The sequence below is a fragment of the Herpailurus yagouaroundi genome, unplaced genomic scaffold (assembly GCF_014898765.1).
Source record: "Herpailurus yagouaroundi ecotype Mexico unplaced genomic scaffold, PumYag 208, whole genome shotgun sequence".
Lineage (NCBI taxonomy): Eukaryota > Metazoa > Chordata > Mammalia > Carnivora > Felidae > Herpailurus > Herpailurus yagouaroundi.
The window spans coordinates 8,259,214-8,265,784 of record NW_024412439.1 but is presented as its reverse complement, the minus strand read 5'-3'; positions in this window follow the sequence as shown (position 1 = coordinate 8,265,784).

Sequence of the window (6,571 nt, the reverse complement as noted above, 5' to 3'; positions counted from 1 at the left end):
CACGCGCGGAGGCGAGGGGCGGGGGCGGGGGCGGGGCCAGGGCGGCCACGCCCGCCGAGGGGGCAGGTCGCTGGGGAGGGGTCTCCCTGCGCGCGCCCCCGCCGCCCCGAGCCGCGGCGCTAGCAACGCCCTTCGGTGCGGGCTTTGTAGGTCTGGTGGCCGCCGCCGGCGGGCTCCGCGGTCGCTGGGAGGGACTGTGACTGTGGCCGCCGCTGTCGGGGTTGAACCTCGGGCTGAACTTGACTCACCAAGACAGGTTCGCAGCCTGGCGCCCGAGCCGGGAGGCCATGTGTTCAACACTGGAAGGACTGGGGTTAGGAGTTGGTCGAATGGGAGGCAGGCCAATGAGGATACGTGGAGGAAGCGGGGAAGGTGAGAGGGACTGCCTGCCCCCCCCCCACCCACCCACCCAGGGTACCAGTCTTCCTGAAATCCAGGTGGGCCAGGCGGAGAGGTCTACACTCACATACTCAATCAACAAACAGCAGGAGGCCGCCACGTTCTATGCAATGAGCCGGGTACCTACAAAGATCATCTGGACTCCAGCCTGCTCTCCAGGCAAGCAGGCTCCATCCAAGCTGTCGACGTGGAGCCTGACGCAGGGCTCCATCCCATGAACCGTTGTCAGATGCGTAAGCAGCTGAGCCACCCAGGTGCCCCCTGAGTAACTTTTTTAAATGCTTGGGCCCAGGCCACCCTAGCTTTGGAAAATCACTGTTGAGCCATAGTCTGCCTGTAAGCTGTCTAACCTTGAAACCCCTCAGTCTGGCCTCTGGCCACGGGCAAGCTGACAAATCCAGATTGCTTATAATGCTCCATCGATTGCAAATTCACAAACCCTTGCTTGGCTAAAAACATGAGGGGGAAAAAAAAAAAAAAAAAACTTGACCACAGTCCCCACTAAGAGTCCCTTAAAGCATAACTACCAAATTTGATGTGGGCAACAGTCACTAAAAGTAACTGACCTAATCAGCTAAAAGGGCCTCACATTCCTTGTATGGGGGAACGTGTGACTATTTGCAGACTGACCTCAAGTTTCATATCTGATGATAAGGCCCAGCTCAAGTGAGGACAACAGGTCCGGAGCCTTCTTGCAACTCCCGAGTCTTCCAGGGTGCCTTGTGAGCAACCTATAATCCAGTTTGGGCTTGGAGAAATCTCAGCCTACTCAGTGTCCCATACACCCTACTCCAAGTGACTTGCTCAGCACAGAGCCCGACGTGGGGCTCGAACCCACAAATGCAAGACCATGACCTGAGCTGAAGTCAGACATTTAACCAACTGAGCCACCCAGGCGCCCCCAGATCTGGCTTCTTGTACACCAGGAGCTGCTTCCTCTTGTCCGCCCTGCCTGAGTCAGGAGACAGGTGTATCCTTGTAGGCCCAGCTACAAATAGCATCTCAACAAAAGGTTCTCTGGTGGAAACCCACCGCCAGTCTGTATAGAATTGACTGCTGGAACTCCTATCTCCAAACCCTTACTAAAGACGGAACTTCGACAGTACCTAACACTCTGACACCTTCAGGCTTCTTTCCCCATCTGTGATTGGAGTCTGAATCCAGTAGCTGGAATCTGGGACTTGAGAAGGTTAAAAGTACTTAGTGGCTCGCTTTGTGGGCTCTCTATTCCTCCTATTCAAACCACCTCAAGCCATTTTCTCGCCGTGTGCCCTTGGGCCATTTACTTAACCTCTCTGGGTTTCATTTTCCTCATCGTTAGAAGATGTTGGTAGCATTTGTATCCTAGTTATTAAGAGAATTAAATAAGTAAAAATGTAAACAATGTTAAGGAATACCTAGCGTATTAAGTATTCAGATGTTGGCAATTATTATCCATCTAGTCCAATGGTCCTGGTTGTTTATTATCTAACACTTCCTTTTGAACTAAGATTTCCAAGGCAATATTAAGTGTATCTTTGGGATGCCAAAAATTTTTTAAAAACACCGTCTGGGTTTCTGTTTTCTCACAAGATCTCGAAGGGAAGATGACTTTCTCCTTCATCTATTTCCATCCCTTTGCCTTCCTCCTCCCTGATGTATTACTGTCTTGAACTTTTATTTGAATCTTTGATTATTTACCTTCTTTTCACAATAAGTCTTATTTCACTGAGCAGACTCTTCGTAACCCAGCGGAGGGACAGCACGTGTGTTTTAATTTCTAGCTCTACCTCTTAAAGGCTAACACTGAGTCTTGCAAAAAGCAGGCATTTGGCACTTTCTGAATTCATTTTGCAATATGAGCAGGTTTGAGCCCCTGCTCGTGTTCAGATTTTCCATACTGCCAAGTTACTCCATAAACACGTGGGTTAGAACATCTGGATTAGGCTATAAACTCCTAAAACCAGGCCACGGGCGCCTGGGTGGCTCAGTCGGTCGAGCATCCGACTTCGGCTCAGGTCATGATCTCGCGGTTTGTGAGTTCGACCCCCGCGTCGGGCTCTGTGCTGACAGCTCAGAGCCTGGAGCCTGCTTCGGATTCTGTGTCTCCCTCTCTCTCTCTGGCCCTTCCCTTTTCTCTCTCTCTGTCTCTCTCTCTCAAAAATAAATAAACATTAAAAATTTAAAAAAATAATAAATTCCGAAAAGCAGGCTTTAGTCTGTCTTTTTCTTAGCTTCTATTGACACTGTGCACTTAATTGATAGCTGTGGCCTGGCAAGTATTTCTTTTCTACCCAAGACAGTCTTACGTGCCTTTCCATCATCAGCCTATGGATGGCAGAGAAATACAGGGTTTCAGTTTCTTAAAAAGTTAAACATAAATTTGTCATATGACCCAGCAATTCCACCCTAGGTATCTACGTAAGAGAAATCAAAACGAACAGCTACACAAAAACTTGCAGAGAAGGAAGGGCGCCTGGGTGGCTCGGTCGGTTGATCGTCCTCCTTCCTTCAGCTCCTGTAAAGACCTCACCATTTGTGAGTTCGAGCCCCATGTCGGGCTCTGTGCTGACAGCTCAGAGCCTGGAGCCTGCTTTGGATTCTGTGTCTCCCTGTCTCTCTGCCCCTCCCCCCAGCTCACACTCTTTCTCTCTCTCTCTCTCAAAAATAAATTTAAAAAGATATTTAAAAGCAAAAACCTTGTGGAGAGGAGCACCTGGGTGTCTCAGTCGGTTAAGTGTCTGACTCTTGACCTCGGCTCAGGTCACGATCTCACAGTTGGTGAGATGATGCCCCACGAGGAGCCTGCTTGGGATTCCTTCTCTCTTTCCATCTCTCTCACTGCCCCTCCCCCACTCATTCTCCCTAAACAAATAAATAAATAAATAAGAAACCAGATACAAAAGGCTGCATGTTGTATGATTGCATGTATGAGAAAACTCCAGAAAGGGCAAATCGATAAGAGGCGGTTAATAGATTAGTGGTTGCCTGGGGCTGGGGTGGGAATAGGGAATAAATAAATGGGCACGAGGTTTCTTTTTGGGGTGATGACAATGTTCTAAAACTTAATTGTGGTCATGGTTGCACAACTCAGGAAATCATTGAGCTGTACACTTAAAACAAGTAGAAGTTTTGGTATGTAAATTATACTTCAGTAAAGCTGTTACATAAACCAAAACGTAAACAAGAATATATAAAAGCCTCATTCATTCCACAAGGGTCCCCGCCTCCCTTTCCTTGCTAGTTTATTCAACAGCAACTTGAACAACCGAATGGTTAAGACGAGGAAATGGACAGTGTGCTGGGCTCGGGGCTAGAGAGATATATGTGGCGATATAAATAGAGAATTCCTGTAGGTCAGTAAGAAAAATATGGGTGACTCCATAGAAGAAAAAGGCAAAAGACATTTCGCTGAAAACAAAGATAACCCAAATGGCCAATAACACATCAAAAGCTGCTTAACCTCATTAACCGTCAGGAACAGCAAATTGAAATCCTAACGAGGTCCAAAGCGTCTGGCTTTGGCTCAGGTCGTGATCTCACAGTTTGTGAGTTCGAGCCCTGCGTTGGGGTCTGTGCTGATAGCTCAGAGCCTGCTTCGGAGTCTGTGTCTCCCTCTCTGTCTCTGCTCCTCCCCAGCTCACACTCTGTCTGTCTCTCAAAAATAAACAAACATTAAAAGAAAAGGAAAAGAAAATGCCACATACTGATAAGGACGGGTACACCTGGAGCTCTCCTCCACTGCTGGCTGGAGCCCTTTGGAACATGTGATATTTATTTAGCACACGTGACTCATCAATTCTCCTTGTAGGTATGCGCCCAACTGAGATGGTTCACATGTTCACCAAAAGACCTACGCGATGTTTGTAGACGCAATATTCATAACAGCGCAAAGCTGAAAACAGCCCAACGTCCATCAACAGTAGAGCGGATAAGGGGTGCCTGACTTGTTCCGTTGCGAGAGCTCGTAACTCTTGATCTCAGGGTTGTGAGTTCGAGCCCCACGTTGGGTGTAGAGATTACGTAAAAATTAAATCTTAAAAAAAACAGAGTGGATAAATGAGGACGTGTGGGGGAAAACTCTACTCTTGGAGTATGAACAGAACATTGCTACAGGTGAGTAAATCCCACAGATGTAATGTAGAAGAAAGGAACCCAGACACTGAAGGGTCAGAAATTCTTAGAAGTCAGGAGGAACCACAGCAGGGCATCTGGGATGCTTGTGGTAATCTGCTTCTTGGTCTGGGTGCGAGTTACACAGGGCTGTTCTCCAGGCCGTATATACCTATTCCTGTACTTTTCTGTAGGGATGTTGTATTTCAGTACAGTTTGCCGAAGAAAACAGTACAGGGCGCCTGGCTGGCATCGGTCAGTAGAGTGTGTAATGCTTGATCTTTGGGTCATGACTTCGAGCCCTACATTGGGCCGTAGAGCTTACTTAAAAACAACATTAAAAAAAAAAAAAGAAAAGAAAAGCAGGGCGCCTGGGTGGCTCAGTCGGTTAGGTGTTGATTATCGATTTAGGCTCAGGTCATGATCTTACAGTTCATGAGATGGAGACCCACATCGGGCTCTGCACTGACAGCTCAGAGCCTGCTGGGGTTTCTCTCTCTGCCTCTGTCTCTGACTCTAAATAGATTAAATAAATAAATAAATAAACTTAAAAAAAAAAAAAAAGGCAGTGGGACAGAAAAGAAATTTAGTATTCTGAAAATAAGCTTTTTTGGAATCATGACTTTGGAGAAAATAACTGGGTCCGGATCTCCTCTTGGAGTCTGGGAGAAACCGGGCACTGAGCCGGAAAGATCTGTTCACCTCCTTCCCAGTTCTCCCATCTGGAATGGGAGACAGGTCCAGCCAAAGATCCTGAAACTTGAGTATCGTAGCACCAAGTTAAAAATGGAGTCGCTTCTGTCGGAGCAAAATGGAACCCGTCAAATGCAGGCGCGTAAAGGAAAACTCAACCCAACCTTGCAGGAATTTATTGGTTTTTTAGAACACCAGCCGATCGCCAAATGCCAAGTCTGTTCACGTGCTCTCCTGACTTCTTGTTCCCCTGACTCTGCTGCTCTCACCCCCACGTAAGAAAGAAGACCACTGGGCAACCAATGAGCCAAAAAAAAAAAAAAAAAAAAAAACCAAACAACTTGCACATTTACTCCCCAGTCACCCTTGGTCTGTGAGCGACTCTGAACTCACTGTTCCTGGAGCCCTGAGCTCCCCAGTGAGCAACCAAAAACACTGCAATAAACTCATCTTTTTCCTTTGTTTTAATTCAGTTTGCAGAGTTTGGTTTTGGACACCCCAGGGCAGGGGCAGGGGCAGGGGCAGTTAAGGGTCCGACTTCGGCTCAGGTCATGATCTCACGGTTAGTGGGTTCGAGCCCCGCGTCAGGCTCTGTGCTGACAGCTCAGAGCCTGGAGCCTGCTTCAGATTCTGGGTCTCTCTCTCTCTCTCTCTCTCTCTCTGCCCTTCCCCCACTCATGCACTCTTGCTCTCTCTCTCAAAAACAAATAAACATTTAAAAATTTAAAAAAAAAAAAGTAAGAGAAAACTGGGGCTAGAAAAGAGAGGGAAGAGGGAAGCAGGCAGATCTTTCCCCCAGCCAAGCCCCCTCCCCCTCCCATGTACTGAGAGGCCCAACCCCAAGTCCCCGAGAAAACTGGGGGGGCTTCATTTGCAAAAGAAGCAGGGAGGGCCGGAAAGAGAAAGAGGAGGAGAGAGAGAAGAAAAGAGGGGCTTCAGAGAAACTAAGTACAATGTATGAAGCCGAAATTGACGTGCATCTTTTTGCTGGTCTTGGCCCGTGGGCGGAGAAAGAACTTTCTGCCTCATTCCCTCCTGCCCCTGGAGACTGCAGGGAAGTCCAATAAGACTGCCCTTTGGGGAGTAAATAACAACAAAATATCCACCAAGGAGCCCAGGGGAAATAGACAAAGTCACATGAAAGAGAAGTTCACTCCTCCAGCTTGGGGGCTGCAATGAACATACCCAAAGCTGGATTGCCTTTGGATTCCTGCTTTTCTCACCTCAAAGGCCAGCCAAACAGACCTTGAGTTCTTTCCCCAACAGCATGGCTGAAGCTAGAGTTTTTTCATCCCTAAGTTTTGTCCCTCTTATCAAAGTGTGAAAATAGTTCTGGAATGTTCCTTCTGAGTAGCTCAGGTTGACCCAGATCCCCGGAGACTCTTGA